The 20,074-nt window shown below is 43.2% G+C and overlaps 1 protein-coding gene across 7 annotated transcripts in view; it reads right to left on the reverse strand.

Annotated features, from left to right (window-relative positions):
* The window catches only part of myt1lb (myelin transcription factor 1-like, b), a 94,615-nt gene that overhangs the window by 59,607 nt on the left and 14,934 nt on the right, over positions 1-20,074 (reverse strand). For all 7 annotated transcript variants that reach the window (XM_071471366.1, XM_071471368.1, XM_071471371.1 and 4 more), the window contains exon 2: positions 3,371-3,484. The gene's annotated coding sequence lies outside the window, so the exon portion shown is untranslated. The remainder of the gene's footprint in view (positions 1-3,370; positions 3,485-20,074) is intronic.

The following is a 20,074-nucleotide window of genomic DNA, read 5'->3' on the forward strand; positions in this document are numbered from 1 at the left end:
ATGTTTCTGTTGATCTTCCACCTCTTCTCTAAACCAGTGACTTAGAGATGCGAAACTTCCCAACAGCAGCAGCAGCATTTGCATCAGAGCCAGTGTTTAGAAATGTCTCCTGAAAGTATATTTCTCTGGTAGAAAGAACCATTATTCAGTAACGCTGCTGATAATTACATTAAAACAGATACATGAAAAGAACTTTCGCTAACGTATGAGAGCGAGCTGAATGAAAAACTGAAAACAAGAGCAAAGGCCAACCTGCAGAACAATTCCCTTGTTAAAAGAAAAATATCCACTGTGGACTGCAATATAAGATGGACTTGTTTAAATGCATGTTCTGTTATACAGACACACACACACACACACATGCACATGCACACATGCAAACAGTGCCTATCTGAAGCCGTCAGACTCTCTCTGAGGACCCCTGGTTTTAAGCCAGGCCTGCATCAGCACTGAACACAGTGTCAACAGCAAGCGAATCCAGCAGCAGAATAAAATAACGGCAACAATAAAGGCAGCAGCAGTGTAAGTCTTGTCGCCTCCGCTTCCTTCCCTCAAGGCTCCTCATGAGAGTTGGACCCAGGAAACATGCACGCCTCTGCAGCTCGCCATATGTTGGAGAGCCCTTCATATTCTGTCTGGCTCTTTCTCCCTCTTAGCACCCCATGGGAAAATGTCACGGCTGTAATGAAGGTTAGCCTGCTTATTGAGGATTAGGAGGAGGCCCACTCCTTCTCTGTCTGTGTCTCAATTAGACCCTGGATCAATGGCATTATGGGCCCAGATGAACAACCACAGAGTCACGTTCATTCCAGCTCCAAAAGTTTAGGTTGGATAAGCAAACACATGTAATGATGCAGGCATCTGAGGAGAATCTACATATTTATTCTAACAGTTTTAACAAGAATTCAAATTACTGATTGTGTTATTAAATCTATAGTGTCACTGTCCATTTATTTCTACTTTAAGTTACAGAGTGTACCCCCAGTTAATTTTAATTTAAAATAAAATGTAAAATAAAATTAATAAATAATGATAATTTTGGGCAATATCTCCATGCACTGACAGCATGTGGGTTGATAATAATGTCATTAAATCACATTTACACAATTATCAAGGATCATACCTAAAGTATTTAGCAAATATTTAATTGATTGTTTGTTGCACAAACTTAAAGATGGTTTTAAATACCAAAAACCATCTCAGTGTAGATTTACATCTCCTCTCTCAGGCTTCTCTCTGGAGCTCTAGTAACAACAGGTCAGTCAGTGGTGTAATTCACCATTTCATTTACCACATGGTTGGGGCTCAGTCTGTATATTCAAAACCAGTGCAAACCAGTAGGTAATTTGGTAAAAAGAAATACTATTGTACCTCTTGTTCCTATTTACTATTCTTTGCGTGTGTATGCATATGACAGAAGTTGCTTCCATGTTTTGTAATTTGCATTCATGCTTTTTAATCCATGTGGCATATTATGCAGCACATATTGTGTAAGGATTCTATTCACTTTCTGATTGCACAAGGCCTGAGATGAAATGGCTGCATGAAGTGTGGGCTGCATCCCATTTCAAATGCACACCATCTAAGCCTATAAACACACGTCTTTAATTCAGCACAAAGCTGAAGTTTCCTTTCCTTTAAAATATGTGCATGGTGTGAATGGAACGTGGAATGCAGCTAAACTTTTTTCATTCAGCTGACATACTGGAAGAAGCAGATGTCCAAATTCCATCTGTGTTTGTGTTGGTATTGATTGTACAGTCAGCACCAGTACAGAAATCATATGTAAATTCCCTTCCTTGGAAATGAAAGTGGCTGTGCCTATTGTCATTAGTGTGTCTTCATCATTATATAGGACACAGGGATGCCACCAGACAGACAAACTGAAGAGAAGAATCAGGATATTACTGAATGAATCATGCAGTGATTGTTGTAATATGCACTGAGACATAAAACAAGCATGTTGTATGCATGTGTGTGTTCATCATTTTGGTGGTGGTGAAGGGGGGGGTTGGGGCCCCTCAGACATCTGCCATAACAATTCACATCGTTATCAGTTTCCCTTTGTTTTCACCTTGAAGTTTTGGGAGAATGCGTTTTGAGGCATATGGCGCCCGACCCCACCCTCCTCCACCACACATACACACACATATATAGACTCACACCCTCACATTGGTATTCTGCACTGTGTAGCAATAGGGAGCCAACAAAACCGCGCTGGCATTATCATATTTCACTGCAAATATGTATTTATGCCATGCATCATCTAGTGACAGTAAACATGTGTGCCAAAACGAAGCTAAGTGCATCTGAATTAGTGTGAAGGGCTGTAGAGATAGCATCTGAGTGGGCGCTGAGAGAGAGAGAGAGAGAGAGATAGAGAGAGAGAGAGAGAGAGAGGGACAGTCAGAGTGCGAAAGAGAGTGAGGGTGATGGAGACAGAAAGAGAGACTAAAATCTGGGGAGCGATTCCGAACCAGTACGGCAAACGCCTTTGGTGGGTGACGGTCTCTGAAATGTTAGAGTGACAGAAGCTGTGATCTGAGTACAATATGACAATTTATCAGCTTGTCCAGATGACAATGTTGTTACAGTCCAGGAAGTGTACTGTAACTTACATGATTGCTATACAGCCTGAGTGGATCTGAGGCTGGAAGCTTGTTTTAATTCTATTCCACTTTATTGCCTTGTGTCTAAAATATTTCATCTTTGAAAACTGCATTCATTAAGTGGGGAGCAGAATAAATTAAATTGCTATTTGAGGTCAGTGGTGTCAGGAGTCTTTAAAAACTGGTTTGTACTGGTTCATGTTGGAACATGTTTTTTAGAGCTGAACTCATCTGTAAAAAGGCCAATGGAAAATTATGATTATATTTAAAGCAAAAAAAAGAAAAATGTATTCTCTATTATCAAACATGCAGGAAACTTTTCATCTAGGTGTCTACCAATAATTGATAAGATAAGATCTGCTGTGTATTTGAACTTTGACAAACAAAAGGGGTTAAAACTGCTTGGGGTATGAAGCAGGAGTTTTCCTGTCAGTCAACTTAACACTGACTGACCACTTCCTCCTTAACACCTCTGTTGACTGGTCTACTCATTGTTCCTTCTCTGCAGGACTAAATATATCGTAACTGATTAACACTGTACAACTGTGGCACTGTATTTTGTTGGTAGTGCAATGTGCTGTGTGGTTCTGATACTGATTCTGTCATGTTTTACCATGTTTCTATTTATAATATATAAATAAATGAAACACATCATGAGGTGTCAATAGAAAAGAGTACAATTTAGATTTATCACACAATTCTGCATCAGAACCAGCAGAATAAGTGGGTCAGGTGTGAGGACAGGATGGACCAGACTCTACCTGAAGTGGTTTGGGGTTGAGACAGCTCTTTGGTCCAGACTTCGGTTTCCACTGTGACCTAACGATGTTCAGCTGGAGAGGAATGGCTCACCACGTATCCTCCAAACTCATTTTCTACAAGGAGGGGGAAAAGATGGAGAGCACATATCATTAAAATCATTTCCAGAACAATCACACTCACATGCAGCCACGACAGGATCTGAAATTTTCTCCTCTCCTTTGACTCCAGGCTCATGAATAGTCATATAGCATCAGCTATGCGGCACACGCCAAAGTGAACGTTGATTTCCGCCATAACAACGGCCGCTTGTTGTGTGCGATAGGCTTGGCAACATGGGGTAATTAGCTAGATCTATCATCTTCTGCAGGAAGTGGGGACAAATATAGCTAATGATCCGTGCCTGCCTTCATGATTTCTCTCCTCAGCTCTCCATCCTTCGCTGAGTTAGAGGAGGGGAGGAAAGGGGAGGCAGAACAGAGAGAGATGGGAGAAGAGTAAGTGAGGGGGTCGATGTCCCACTCTGTTGAAAAAAAAAAAAAAAAAAAAAAAAAAGGTGAAATAACCTGAGACACAGAAAGAGAAAGACAGAAAGAGAAAGAGATGGAAGTGTGAGTGAAAGGGTGCATCCAAACACTGCCTGCGTACTCTGCCTGTCTTTGTGTCTCTCCATCCGCTGCTGCTAATTGAGAGAATGTATGGGAGAGAACAGATGAGGTGCTGATGGTGTATAGGGACCATCACAAAGAATGAAGGCCCCCATAGGGAGCCTACCAGATGGCCCATAACACACACACACACACACACACACACACACAGACACACACACACCACTGTCATTCCCAACCTATCTCAAAGCAGCTTAAATCAGAATAATAGCTGGTTCCTCAGGACAAACAACACCAATGGGCGTACGGTGAGCGTTCAGCATGTCTGTTGTGTGGTATGTAAAAGGAGCAGTGGTGGTTATGTGCATAAGCGGACTTTACTTTGAACCAGCAGGGGGTCTTTATCTACCCTTCATCACACACATACCTCTGCTTTCCACTTTTTTTTGGTCCACATCCTTTGTAGTGTGAATAATAAGCATGGCCAAGTTGGAACCAGTGTGAGGGAGTTGTAAGGGGATAGCGCAAACAACACTGAAAAGGGGCTATTAACATGAAATCCTAATGTGAAACAATGGGCCACTCAAACTTTATTTTCATTTTACAGCCATGGTCCTGCCATCTTTTCTGTTGTTTTGAAAATGGCATCAGTGGTTGGTTTGTATTTGATTACAGCCACTGGAGAATCCTGAAAGCATTTTCATTCAGAGAAAATGTCAACGTCAAAGTGAATTTTAGGCACCGGGGGAGCTGGTTTACTGTGTGTATAAAAATGTAGATCCCTTCAATATATTTGACAAACTCCAATGTTGAGTTCATGAATGATCTCAGGAAGATTTGTGGCTTAATTGCACCTGTTTCTACTTCATAAAATACAAGTGACCCCAAACACACACACACATTGTAATCCCTGCCCCCTTTGTCATTATAATCAGAGTGTAAGTGATGGGTCTGTCCTCTGATGAAGGTCTTCATGTGGAGGCTGATGACAAATCACAGCTCTCTGACTCTTCATCAGGACACAGCCCACATTCCCCTGGTGAATGTGTATGTGTGTATGTGCGTGTGTGTATATGAAGTAAAATGGAAAATGACAAATGGCAAGAGTCTAAAGCAGAGGCAGAAGAAGATACAATACAACAATACAATATGCTGTGGATGTGTGCTCTGTGTGTGTATGTGTGTGGTATTTTAATCATGGAGTAGTGGTGCTAGTCTGTTTCAGCACCAAGGACAGAGCAAGTCTCACATACATAGACATTTATAGACACACGTGCACAAGCTATTCTCATTCATCCCCTTTGTTATGAGGGAAGAATATATGACTAAGGACTGGTAGACTCTTTCTCAAACCAGAATTCTACGTGTGTGTGTGTGTGTGTGATTTTCTCTCAGTCTATTCCTTGGAGAAAAATAGGGATCCATGCCTGCCCTTTACTGGGCTCCTATATCTATCAAAGCCAGGGTGCATACTGCAAATAGCCCGGGAAGACTGACTGCTCTGGCACAGCTCCCCACACACACACACACACACACACACACACACACACACACACACACACACACACACACACACAACTGTAATGAAAACCCTATTGTACAGTTATACAGTTGCAGTATAGAAAGGAGGGCTGTGATGTCTGCTGTGACATTTTCTATGACACATACTGTACATGACAGGCATTTTAAACGCACACACACACACACGCAAAATCACATCCATTATATAGAGAAACACACATATGGCACATGAGGACAAGGGGGCACACACAAATAAATACATATTACAAGAGAGACACATGCTTTATTCATGTGATGTGGATGCACACACGCACGCACGCACACACACACACACACACACACACACACACACACACACACACATACTTGTACTTCTTTGTGAGGACACTCATTGACATAATGCATTCCCTAGCCTAACCATAACTCTAAAACCAAGTCTTAACTCTCAAAATGTGATTTGAAGGTGTCTCAAAAAGTGAGGACCGGCCAAAATGTCCTCACTTTCCCAAAATGCCCTCATTCTGTTAGTAAAATACTTTTTTTGGTCCTTACTATGTAGCAAGTACAAGTACGTACACACACACACACACACACACACACACACACAGCAAGCTCCTTCTCCCAGGCTCTGAGAGTGACTGGGGCTGCCTGACCTACATTCTAGCAGATATGTATACAGGCAGAGAGGAGATGAAATCTCTCTCTCTATTGCGCTCCCTCTCTCTGTTCCATATCCTGTGCCTGTTCATTGCCTCTTGGACCCCCCCCCAAAAAAAAAAAACACACACACACACACACAAAGACAGACACACCAGACACACAGCAGAGGTGAAGAAGCAGCCATGATTTCTTGGCCTGAGTGCTGCAGATGAAACTGGCATGGGAAGAGTACAGCTACATGTGTTTGATGGATTTTGATGGCTAGCTGTGTATTCTGTCTTTCCCCTGCTGCATCTGGAGGGTCCCTCAAACTGCCCATTTTCTCTCTGTGCATGTAGGTAAAATATTTACAGCTCCGAAAGGGAAGCACATGTCCAAAAGCCACCTTCTCCGGGAGACAAATGGTGGAGTGAGAAAGGGGAGTGACGGTGTGTGAGCTAACTTGGTGATGAGAATTGTGTGTTCGCAGGTCTGATTAGCTCGAGAGCAGATGGGACTGGTCTGATAATAAAAGCAGCTGGACCTGTAGTTGTTTCTCCTCACTCTGCTCTGTGGAAATCAATGCTTCCACTGGACTGGACTGCAAACACAGACTAAACCAAGAGGCAACAGCAAACATATCATTTCTAACTTGAAGGGACCATTTCGACCCACAGCCTTGTGTGTGTCCTAATATATTGGGAGTGCTGTTTATTTGTCCAGCAGTGCAGAGTGCAGATCACTTGCCACGACCCATACTTTCGTGTTAGGCTGGGGTCTGTCTATGAGGGAGTCGTCTCCATGCTCACAGAGCACATAGGTAAGTATTTCAAAAGGTTTTCAGTTTATAAAAAAGACCAGATCCCAAAACTAAACCACTGCAACACTTGAAATCCACTGAGGCACCGGCCACACTGTCAAAACAGTGATGCCACAGAAACCAACCAAGAAATCCCATGACCCGTTTATATTCCAGCAAATCCTCCAGCGTGGAGAGAGAAAACACAACACAAAGCATGTGAAACACCATTTCAGGGATATTTTCTTAAAGAAAATACAGGTTGGTTTCATTACAGAATCATGTCAAAATATTTTTCAAGTCTATCTGTCTTTTTTATGACATTGCCCCCTCAGTTTTCTTTGCACTTACTCTGTTACATGTACTTCAGTCGCTTTTTGATGAAATTGTGCTTGTTGGAGTGGTTTTAATGCAGCCTTCTTTGTGCTACTTTCATTTATTTCTGATGTTATGCATTAGAACACATTCAGTTCAGAAGTCGGTGATGTGCTGATACCAGGTCTGCAGGTGCTCTGTTATCCTGCTGTAGCTCTCACGACTGTGTTCATAACTGGATAATGGCTTAAGCTACAGCAAGAGAATTAGATGAGACTCATTATTCTCCCCTTTCCACTGTTGGGGTAGGATATGGTTTTCCAATAGCAGCTGATATTAACAGACCACAGCACAGAGTGCAACAGGTGCTGGTTGTGAACGCTGGTCTGAGGTCAGTACATCAGAGAGCTGTGCTCGCACTGAGCTGACAGAGAGCCGTGAGTGTGACTGTTGTGTTGATAGTAAGTGTATCATTCAGACCCTGCTTTCTGTCATAATGTAAATATTGGAGTTAACAGTGTGTGTCTTTGCCACTGTATTTCATGATATTCATGTATCCTGATGAAGAGAGACAGAAAAGAGCAGATTATTCACCAAAAAAATAAATAAATCAATAAAAGACTTCATTTATTTTCTGTGGACATGACTGATAGAGAATTTCAACCACAGCTTCTTCCTCTGGCGAAATGTGTTTATCAGGGAATTTATGATGACGCCTCATCATGATCTCCTGATTAGCCTAGATGAGCAATATTAGACATCAGACTGATTTGACCACTTGTTTAATCTTATTGCCTTCATTTGATTGCAGGGACCCGGATGTGGTGGGTTCATACCTGATCAGTGGGTGGCTGTGATGGGGAATGGGACTCATGACATCTATACTGGAATGATTAGCCTGAAGACTCTGTAACATGTTGACACTCTTTATTTTTACTTTTTGACAGAGTGGAGGTGGCCCCTGCAGATCTGATTTACATGTATTTACATACTTGTGTACTTCATAGAATACAAAATGAATGTTTTACATGTTAATGACATTTTGTGGTCACAGATACAGGGTGGGGATATTGCCTTGATGTATGTGTAGTAAACCAGGAGATGATGACGTCACATTCAACACAAACAGGTGTGCGTTCACTTTTTTACCTCCACCTGAGAAAGATGTGGTTCAAATGACGTCATATCCACATAAAATCAAAGAAGAGGCAAACAGATATTTTTTTCTTTTCCTTAAATAGCTGAACAGGTAGCACAGGTAGCGAAACTCATAAAAGCAGAGGTTAGTTCCTGTGCCTTTGTACTGTGTGTATTTGCAGAACCAGTTACTTCCCTGATTGAGTTTACATTGGCATTGTTGTTGCTCTAGCTAAAAGGAGTGACCTGACAATAACTACATGAAACATTAAATTGTGTAAAATGCCATTATGAAATCAGAACTGACTTTAAAAAAAAAAAAATTGATGATTAAATAAAAAATAAGAAAATGAGAATGATAAAATTACAAGTTTAATTTGAATAATTTATGAAAGTATTTTACATTGAACTGGTTAATTTATGTGTTTCATTGTACATGTTAATACAATTATTAATTTCATTATATTTTTTATTTCTTCAATATTGAGTGCTTGCATAAATATTAGGTTGTTCCAAATTCAAGCTGTGCATTGGTGCAGTTATTCTCCAGAATGAGATCTCTACCACCAGTAAACAGCATCGGGCCATGAAATAATCAGGGCAGTGAGCACATACATGACTCTGTTGATAAAACAGATGATATTTGCAGCTGTATGCTATATATTTTGCAGATATTGTGATGTGAATGATTGAATTAGGTAATAAAGTATTTCTTACTTTATAATAATTATTTATTTTTGCAAATATCGAAGCCAAGAATCAGTTTTAAAGACATGCAAGAAATTCAAGAGAGAAATTCTACAGAGCTGCTGTGTTACACTGTCTTCCATCCATCCTCCTGCATTCCATACTTGCTAATGTTGTTGAGGGTTGTGGGGCTGGAGCCAGCTCACAGTGGGTCAGAGGTAGGTCCAGCCAGGACACGGCAGACAAGCAGAGGTAACCACAAAGCCGCCTGTATTAGATCAGCACATAAAACACCATATTTCAACTACTGGGTGATCTCAGCTAAAAAAAATAAAAAAATGAAGGTGTCTTTTGGGCTGAATCTCTCCCACAAAGTATCTGTGGACACAGCAGTGTTGTCTGAGACGCTGAGGTTCAAGGGGTGAAGGAAGCTGTCAGGTAGTGAAGTGGGCCGGCTCTTTAGGACTTTCCTGCTCCTATCAAAGAGGAGGAGTGAGCCAAGGTAAAAGCACTTTTCTGACCCGCTTCTCTCTTCAAGGACGTGAGAGATGGAACTGACCGTGTGCGTGACCTCCTGAGCTGCACCGTGCTCACAAACACACACACCATCCATGCAAGCAGTCTGGGTACGATTTTATAGATATATGTGTGAAGTTTTTTTTTCTTTCTAAAAGCTCCCTGGAACACATGCAGTGCAGTCATTATTAGTTTGCCCCTCCCAATAAGACACACACACAGCTAAAAGTGCACCCCTCCACCCGACTTCTTTCTCAAGGGAGCTGCCTCCTCCTCTGTAAGGGCAGAGTGTGGGGGAAATAACATCGAGCGAACCGCCACCGCAATTACCCACAGTGGGGTAATCACCAGCACAATGCACCATGGGTTGGCTGCCTAGGAGAGAGAGTGAAATACTCAGGTGAGAAGAGAAGCCAGACAGCAATCAGCCCGGCAGGAAGTGGAAGAGAGAGAGACAGAGAGAGGGAGAGAGAGAGAGAGAGAGAGAGATAGAGGAGGGAAAGAGAGAGATAAGAGCAAAGGGCTATTCCTTTAATTTTCAAGGGAGAGCCAGGGCCTTAATTACTTGATGAGTCTCCTTCTCTTTCTCTCTCTCTCTCTCTCTCTCTCTCTCTCCGCTCTGTGGCTGTAAAAAAGGTGTGTGTGTGTGTGTGTATGTGTGTGGGAGTGTGTTTATGTGGCCCATTATCAGACTGGGAAGACTCCAATCACCTCTCAGCACAGATAGCGAGTGAAGAGAACAACATTGCAGTGAGGGGGAGAGAGAGATGGTGGTGGTGGGGAGGGAGGCAGACAGAGAGAGAGAGAGAGAGAGAGAGAGAGAGAGAGAGAGAGAGGGAAAGAGAGGGAGAGGTGATTTACGCCTTTAGAAGTGTTAACACCATCTCTCATCCCCAGCAGCTATAGAACACCAAGGTCGAGGAGTGAGACAGCAAAGACTTGAAATAGCCACAGGAAAACAGAGCTGTACGCCACCTCTGCCTATAGAAAATGACACTATTCGAGCTCACTGCTGTACATGATGCCATGAGGGCACGTTCAAGATCCTCTCTTTGCTTGTGCTGTTGGGGATGTGCAGCATGTCCATGGCTCTGCTCTTGCATGTCTGAACAATAATCAGAGAATGAATGTGAAAAACGCAGTTCGGTCAATAAAGACTGATGAACCAGTGGAATCTACAGCTGATGCAGCTAACGGGTTACAGGGGTGACGTTTCACACTACGACGAGCTGCTCTGCCTCCTGTTTTGCGATTGAGATCAAACTGAAACTTGGCTGTCACCTGCTCAGTGTCCTTCCTGTAACCCAGGAGCACCACTGACAGTAGATTTATTTTACTGTTACATTCAAATACATCCAAACCCAAATACTAGGAAAGGGATTTCTTTTTTTTTCATGACATAAACATTTTTAATAAGATTCCATCATGGAAAAATAAAGTTGTTGGTCCTGTTTTATGGACAAACTATATGATGACATCACTGTAAACTACCTCAACATTTCTTAAGCATAACTGTTTTGAAATCTTAAATCCTCTGCTTATGCTATTAAACTCAAACCCACCTACAAAGTTAGTAGTAATCTGATGGATTCATCGTTAGGGATGTATAAGTGAGCAGTCTCCTGGTGAAGTCAGTTCGTCCTGGTGCGTTGCACATACCGTATGTATAATGTTAAAAACGCGACACATTCCGTCAAAAAACATCTGTTGTGCCTATTTTTTTCTCAGTGCCCCTGGATTTAAAAAAAAAGTTGTCCATGAAAAATGCAACTGATGTCTAACAGACCAACGATAACATCTCCCCAATCATGACTCATTGCTCCACTTGTCCTCAGACATTTGGATATAAGCAGATCTGAATGTTTAGCTGGTCAATGATATGAAACCCTGAGCTGTGGTTAGGGAACTGATACTGCTGCATGTGGCTGTTTGTCAATGAAGGCTGAATGCTTATTTACAGAGACGTCTTTCTCCAGTAGACAGACAGTGGGATCAAACAAAAGCAGCAGTGGGCAGTATGTATGCAGTATTAAGAACTGCAGAGAGTCTTTGAAGGTTAGCTGTCTTTCATCACATCAGATGGGAGTTTAACCCGAAGCTATGCTACACCGACGCCGTGTCGGACAGCGTCGCCCCCGCTAATGAAATAGCTCCTTTTGTGTTGCTGTTGATGACATTTTCCAACATTTGGTCCTCATGGCGTTGTCCTCCTTCTTATTCTTTTTTGATCTCGCTTAAGAATTTGCAAGGACGTCCCTGTGTGTGTTTGTGTGTGTGTGTGTGTGTGTGTGCATGTGCATATGCATGATGTATGTGCACACCTGCCCTGTTACCATGACGGATCTATGACTGAATGCACGTTTGTGTGCATGTACAGGCATGCAAGCGAGTGCACAGGTCTGTATACAGTGTATAAATACATGTACTCATTTGTGTGTGTGTGTGTGTGTGTGTGTGTGTCTGATTGCACCCAGGTCTCAAAGCACTGATGAGCTCTATTGTTCTCTTCTCTATTTTTTCTCTCTCACAAAATCCCTCTGTCTTTTTTCTCATTCTCTCCATCGAACTCTCTCTCTCTTTCTCTCTCACAATCTCTCTCTCTCTCTTTCCTGTCTCTCCTTCCTTCCCCTGCCCCCCCACCCCCTTCTTGGCTGCCTGTGTCTACCCAGAATACCAATGATGCAGTCTGCAGATAGATAGATATGGCTGTCTGTCACATGACCCTATGTGTCCTGAGGCTTTACCCCGGGATGACAGCAGGCGCAGCATGCACACACACACACACACACACACACACACACACACACATACGCTCACACAAAGGTACCTCCAGCTTGGCATGCTCTATCTCAGCATAGGCACCAAAGCAGGCAGGCAAACACACACACACGCACACACATACTCACACACACACACACACACACACACACACAAACACACACACAGAGCATTGCAGACATTCACATTCAGAGGTATACACACGCTCAGGCAAGCTAATGGGCATACACACACACACTGAATCACTGCAGGGGAGCAAGCCAGGAAGAGAGAGCAGGAGAAAGAGAGAGAACATCCCATCACTGTACACACACACATCTCTCTCCCTTTCTCTCTCTCTGTCACACACATAGTCCTGCAGGCAAGATAGAAAAAACAGTGAATATCCCTACAGTTCCTTCCATCTCAAACACACACACACACACACATACACACACACACACACACACACACACACACACACACACACACACACACACACACACACATTTTCCTGTGGGAAGGCACCCCACCCCTGTTTCTCACACAAACACATTCGTCACTGACAAGGCTCTACACAGTCACTGGGTATCCTGTGGCACCAAAAATAGCAGCCTAATAGAATGGAATAGAAAATGTCCCCTCACTCTGCTTAGATAGGACCTATACTTCCAGTGTGGGAGTCAAAGGCGCTGGCCAACAGGAGACAGAATTGGTTTGGATTTGAATGAGTCACACGGTAATTCAAAATAGCCTCCTGAAAAACCCAGAGAGCGTTCTCAGTGGTACACACATGGGCAAACTGCTCCCTCTTTACAATCTGAAGCCCTGTTTGCAAGGGTCAAGCTGCAGGGTCAGAAGTCATTCCACATATCCAACCACAAACGGAGGAATCTGTATTCCGTCCATCTGTATTTCGATTCCCTCGACAAACACTCATCTAATCGATTTCAAACTTGGCGGGTGTATTGCTGAGGACCCAAAGAAGTGCAGCGTCGACTGAGTGAAGCTTTATGGATGAGTGGTTCTCGAGAAAAGCTTCAAACATTGCATGTTACTTGATGAAGAAAAAGGTAGAACTACGCTACGAGGGGCAGTGCAGCACCCCAGCAATTTACGGTGTGCAATCACCAGGGTTTCAAGCAAGTTGGAACTCAACTGTGACGGCACTTTCTATGCCATCATCCAGACACAATCGGAGCAGAACAGCACACCCAACTCCAGCAGTAGAAAACGAGACCGCCTGACCACACACACAGCAGCCCCGTGAGGATTCAGGCCAAGCAACCAGCCCTGACTGACAGGTGCACTGGTTTTAACCAAAACAGAGTGGCTGCCCATGAATTTTTTTTTCTTGTAATGATTAAACATAATTCTGACTCAGATCTGATGGTGTTATTATTTATCTTGTCTTTTTATTCAATTGACTGTCTATTATCAACAGTGTTAACTTGTTATCAAGGGTTACATAATGATGCATATCCAGAAAGACATTCACATTGTCGCACTTGGTTTTTCACATTAAAAGTCCCAAAACAAATGTGTAACAAATGAAAAAAGGGGAGCTGGGAGAGAAGCACAATGCCTGGCTCCTCTCTCACCTCCACACAGCAGGTCAATCACAGCGTGAGGTGTGTGTGAATGTTGGATCATCGGTTTCGGAAAGAAGTGATTTGTTTCAGTATAAATAAGTGTAAATCCCACTGAGGGCTCGGCACCCCCAGATGTTAAACCTGCACATGCAGATGCAACATTTAGCCCCATAGCCACTGTGTCATTAATGAAAAACCCATAAAAACAGGAGCCTTTGCTGTGATCTGATTTCCATACACACTATGTCCTGTGTATTCCAGCCCGGAGCCTTTGTTGTTTGCCAATGCTCTCGTATTACTCCATGTTTCCAATACTATTTTCTGTATGATACATGAGTTTTGTTAATACTTTGTTTTGAGAAATATAAACATGTATTTCTGCAAAACCAAACAAAGACACATTACAATAACTTAGCTTGAATAAAATTTAAATATGCAAAGCTGTGATTCAAGAAGGAAAAAAAAACTCAGAAAAGAATAAGTAAAGTCTACATATCTGACAAGCTATTTAATGCCAACTTTTAATACTCAGTTTTAAATACTTAAGGTACCACAAAGTCACCTTAACACACTTAATAAACTTAATACAAGCTACTAGTAAAAATGGCATTACATTTGCTGTGTATTGTACATTCATTTCTGTTATGGTTTACTATACTGGGACATTAGAACAGAGTCATCTTTAATGTAATTAGTAACATCTGTGCACTGTGAAAAGGGTCTGTGGTCTGTGTTAGTCACTGCGTGGTGCTCTGTTAATGGCTACCAGCAGGAAAATGAATGCAATATAATACATATACAATTTAATGACTTTTCTAATCAAACTGTCCTGCAATAATAAGCAAAGGAAATTGCCACAACAATCAAATCACTGCCTCAGATATGAAATCTTAAAAAATCCACGTGGAACAAAAGGATCCAAAATTCCTGCACATTTTCAGAGACCTGCTAAATATCAGCAGCCTGGCACCTGTTTGGCCACAGTAGAGCTGATGTTGGCTGGCTCGGATGACGAATGAGTGAGCACAGCACCCACTGAAGCAGCATTTATTTTCAACATTACAGCTCACACACTTTGTCTTTAAGAAAATATAGTGACTGAGCCTAGTGTCACAGAAAAAAAAAAAAAAAACCTTAGAAAAGAAACAGGTGCTTTATGTGGCTCTTGTAAATGAATTTGGTTCAGAGATCTTGCCAGAGTGGTAGCGACACTGAGTCACAAGCTCGTTTCAATAATTATCAGCTTTGCACTTGGAGTGCCAAACACACATGCCCACACTGAAATACAAACTGAAAAAACAATCATCTGCAAACAAGAGCTGAGTGTGTGTATGGAAAACGTACATGCGGACATACATTGTATGTATGGCAGGACGTACATGGATTTTTGCTCGTGCCTGTTTTGTCTGCGTGTTTGTGTATGTGTGTGTGTTTCCGCTGCATTCTTTCCTTCACCCCATACTTCTCTTAACACCTGTTGTGAAATATGTATATGTGCATTTCTGGATTTTTGTCAGAAAACTTGTTATGTTGATATCACACTGCGTATTGCAGCTACATCAAGGTGACAGCTCGAGAAAAGGTGGGATGCTTTTATGCAAATGACTGTGGGAATAAGGATAGGTCTGAACACAAGTGGAACAAGGAAAACTGTCAGCATGGCCGCGCTGGTATGTACTGAATAATTGAGGCTCTGAGCTATGTCACGTTCCTGCGTGTGCCTGTGTGAATATGTGTATGAGACACATGTGTGCAATTGCATGTGTACGTGTTGTTGGATTGGGGTGGGGAGGGGGGGCTGCATCATGTGTGAGTGGGCTCAGGTGGATTGTGAACTCGGCAGATGGACATTTGGAGCAGCTTTGCACCCTGCAGCAAAACACACACGTACACACACGCACACACACACACATTCATACTCCCACACACGGCTGTAACATTAACCTTGTGTAACTCTAGCTGAGAGAAAGACATAAAAAAAAAACACATCCCCAGCACCTCAAATCACATATCGACGTACTGATTCAATATTTCAACTGTCCAAACATGGGGTAAGTCAAAACGACCATAATATTCTAACATTACGTCTGTGCCCTGAAAATACCTCCACAGACTCTTATAGCAGAGCCAAAGACATTTCCTTTATCATGCAAGCATTTTCACCAGTGAGCAAGACATTTTATCTCAGCTGGTCTGGAAATACGATCGGGAAATATTATAGGACACATACCAGTAACAGCTCTGCTTAGGTCTGATTTGAAAAATGAATGAAACCTTTTGCATATTACTTCCTCGGCACTTCACTGTAATTCAAATAAATGAAAGGAAATTATTGACTAAGTAAATATTGACTATGGAACTTTTTCTGAACTGGTGATGAAGAAATGTATTTATACTCCAGTTTCTCAGCAAAATGTTCACTGAAGGAGTTATGGTGCAGTGTAGAATTTGTGTTTCTGTTTCATCATCAGACGAGAGGCACAGTGAATATCACATGTCCCCCTTTCTAAAAGCCTGGGGTGCATGTAGAGCCCCACGTGGGAGCAAGTCCTGTCACTGTGTCCTTCAATAGTGTTTGAGAGGAGGAGAGGAGAGGAGAGGAAAAGAAGGGAGAGGAGAGGAGAGGAGAGGAGAGGAAAAGAGAGGAGCTTATTTCTCCACCTGATTCAGAGCCTTCACTTTTGTTTTTATTCCCCCAAACCATTTCTGGATGGCATTTGTCCCTCTGACTCCTAATTTTGTACACGTTTCCCTCCTTTCACCTCTCCGTGCCACTGTTTGCTAAAAGTCTCTCCCTTCACAGCCTTGTCTCTCCTTCCCAGCTGGGGGATGGAGGGATGAAGGGATGGGTGGATGGCTGGGGGGGATGTAGACGCAGGCTGTGTGGAGCAGCTCTCTCCCTGAGGAGCCTCTTCTGCCAGCCCAGTGCCACAGATCAACAGTCAGCCAGCCAGCCGTGCACTGACCTCATCCCTCTCTCTCTCTCTCTCTCTCTCTCTCTCACGCTCTCACTCTCTCTCTCTTCCTCTATTTCTGTCTCCCTCCATCTCGCTCTCCCTCTCCGCCGGAGGCACTTGCTGTCCCCATGTCTCCTATCTACGCCAACTGCCTGTCCTGCTACCAACAGTGCATGTCTGTCTGGCAGCCTCTCTGCCTGCCTCTCTGTCTGCTGCTCTGCATGCATGTCTCTCTTCCAGCCAGTCCCTCTATCTATGACTCTTCCAGTCCTCCTGTCTGTCTGCTTTTGTGTCTGTGTGTCTGTCTGTGTGCATGGGTTCCTGCCTGTCCATCTGCCTGTCTGCCTGCCAGCCACTCTTTCTAGCCAGTACCCCTCTGCCGGAAAGCGGCCAGGCTGTCAGCCGCTCTGCCAATCTGCCCGACTATCTGCCTGTCTATTTGTCATCTGTTTGTGTCTCTATTTGTTTGCCTGCCCGTCTATCGGCCTGTTTACCTGTCTGCCTGTCCATCTGTCTGTGATCTGTTTATTTGCTCGTCTTACTGTATGTCCGTCTGTGTCAAGGTGATTTGTAAAATGACAAACATGAACCCTTAACCCCCATTCTATAATAGCTGGTGCTCACTTCAATTCCACCACAGGAAATTTACTGACATGTCTGGTGTTATGAAAGAAGCCTCTTCAGATCGGATGCTACGTGACCACTAACCACTGGGGTTTAATGTCATATTTGATGGAGGGGCCGCCACACTGTCATGAAAAGCTTCTGCAGTTTTCCCTCAAGTCTTTGTCTGTAGTATTTACGTTAATATGGGATCATGAATGACACCTTGCCATTCCACAATGAGCAGGAGCGGGTTTTCCAGGACCGAGAGCTCTACAGCACAACTCAGGGAATGATGCACCACAATTTATGAGGGTTCCTTTCTTGGCAGACAATGTCTATTCATTGACTGTCTTTCCAAACAAGATGCCCGGAGCTCTCCGCTGTCTTCAGACGCTTAGTCATCAGGCCAACATCCTGCTAATACTCGTCCTATCTCATTCAAAGCTCTTTGTGGCTTCAGGAGTATGTTTGCTGAATTGGAAAAAAAGGCTCTCTCTCCTCTCTTTCCTTGCTATCCTTTCTCTCTCCCTCTCTCGCTCCCCCATGTCCTGTCTTATTCTTGTCTCAACAGGAGAGTGAGAGAGCGTTTGACTGGCTCCTCTCAACCAAAGGCTGCATTGCGCGCTCACTCAGCAGTCAAGGACAACTGTAATAGAGGTAGAACAAAAGGGAAGGGAAGAGGAGGCGGGGGGGGGGGGGCTGGATAGAGAGAAACAAGCATGCTGTAGTGCAATGGTCTTTGAAAATATACATATTGTAAAATATTAACAGTGTATAATTCCCTTTTCAGTGGTGCTGACCTTTGCCCTGTGCCACTGTCCACAGGTAAGGAGTGAGAGAGACAATTTCAATCTACCTCAATTTTCCATATTGCACAGCTCAATGGGAGCTTTTCAAAGAGCGACGTGAGCACTGAGAATGTACAGAGCTGTATATGACACATTCACTAAAGTGAATACATGTACAGTCCACATCTTCAACAACATATCTCCACACTTTTCTGTCTCGCTAATGTGTTATGTGCTGCATTCATCTCCTTCATTTTTGCATTTATTTGTATTGTTATTGTTATTATTTGCATTTCTTTTTCTTTCTTTCTTTCTTTCTTTCTTTCTTTCTTTCTTTCTTTCTTTCTTTCTTTCTTTCTTTCTTTCTGCAGTATCCTGTTTATTTCACCGTTGAATCTTAAAATAGAGATATTTTAATGGAATGCTTCAACCTTTCTATTCTCATTGTGACATGTCTCCTCTGTAGTGTTAAAAACAATAGTGAACCATCCATTTCTTTTTTTTCCTTATTTCGTTCTTCCTCACACCTCAGTATATATTTGTGTTTACAGTCACTCCCACATAAAGCACAGAGCTTGCTATGAGCATATTTAAATGCCTCTGCAGCTCGATAGCTAATCCCTGTTGTGGATTGGCCCAGTTAGTGGTTCCCAGCTTTTGGAAGGGAATACTAAACTGGGGATGAGGTGGGAGGGGGGATGTGGGTATCTCTCTATTTATAATGGTAAACCCGGCCCATGTTTCTGCTGCGCTGATAGATGTTATCTGTGTCAGCCTTTGTTTCTTCCTCTCTCTCCTTCTTCATCCTTTGTGTTCCCTCTGTTTCCTGCTCTCTCCTTTTCTCTCTCTCATTCTTTTTTTCTGGTTCTCTTCTACCTCTCTCTCTCCTCCTCTCCTCCTCTTTCTATCTGGTGCCCAGATGCAGAGAAGGCAGCTGTGTTGTGCTTTAAAGTGTGCCCAGTTGAAACCACTGTGCATGGCATCTGCTGTTGGCAAAAAATAATAACCAACCCCCACTATAGGCATCCATCTCTGTCTCTGTCTCTCTCCTACTCTCTGTTGCCATCTCGCTGCCTTTTAATCCTCTGAAATGAGATAAAAGACAACTGCAGTCCTGTCAGGGAGTAAAGGGTTAACCAGCTACCCAGCTCCTCTTCCAGCAAGCTCACTAATAACCACCAATTATTGAACTATACATCAGTGTACAAGGAAAGAATGGAAGGAAAAAAGGCCCTCTCTATGTTAGTCAGGGCTTGTTAGCACAAAGATCCATAGCTAGCTATCTGGCTAACTAGTTTCTCAACTAGAGTAGTCCAAATGAGGTCCCAACAGATCTGTGACGCCCATGTTTGTTAGACATGATATAGAAATCTCCTGATCAGGCTAACGAGCTAAACATACCGGATGGCTGTCTGGCAGCCCATCTCATAACTGTCAACAAAGACAATGACAATATAGCCAGTTAGCTGGGGATCTCATTTAAGCTGGCTAATCAGACACAGCCATGCTTTGTGCTAAGGTGGAGCCCTCCTGAGACCAAAGCTTCGGAGACAAGGGGAGCGTATCATCTGACTCTGCCAAGGAAGATGCACCCAAACATGGGGGCTGAGGGAGATGCAGGCAGGCTGTGGGAGCCAGGGTTGTAATTAGGTGCCCTGAGCTTGACGCCCACACGCCTCGAACGAGACGCCATCCATCCCTCCCTCCCTCCCCTCTGCAAATAGGCTCCTGGGCGGCTGGGCTCTGGAAGACACACACGCACAAACACAGATCTATCTATCTAT

Source organism: Trachinotus anak, unplaced genomic scaffold, assembly GCF_046630095.1.
Source record: "Trachinotus anak isolate AG129_WGS33_773 ecotype Australia unplaced genomic scaffold, CSIRO_AGI_Tana_v1 ptg000033l, whole genome shotgun sequence".
NCBI classification, from domain to species: domain Eukaryota; kingdom Metazoa; phylum Chordata; class Actinopteri; order Carangiformes; family Carangidae; genus Trachinotus; species Trachinotus anak.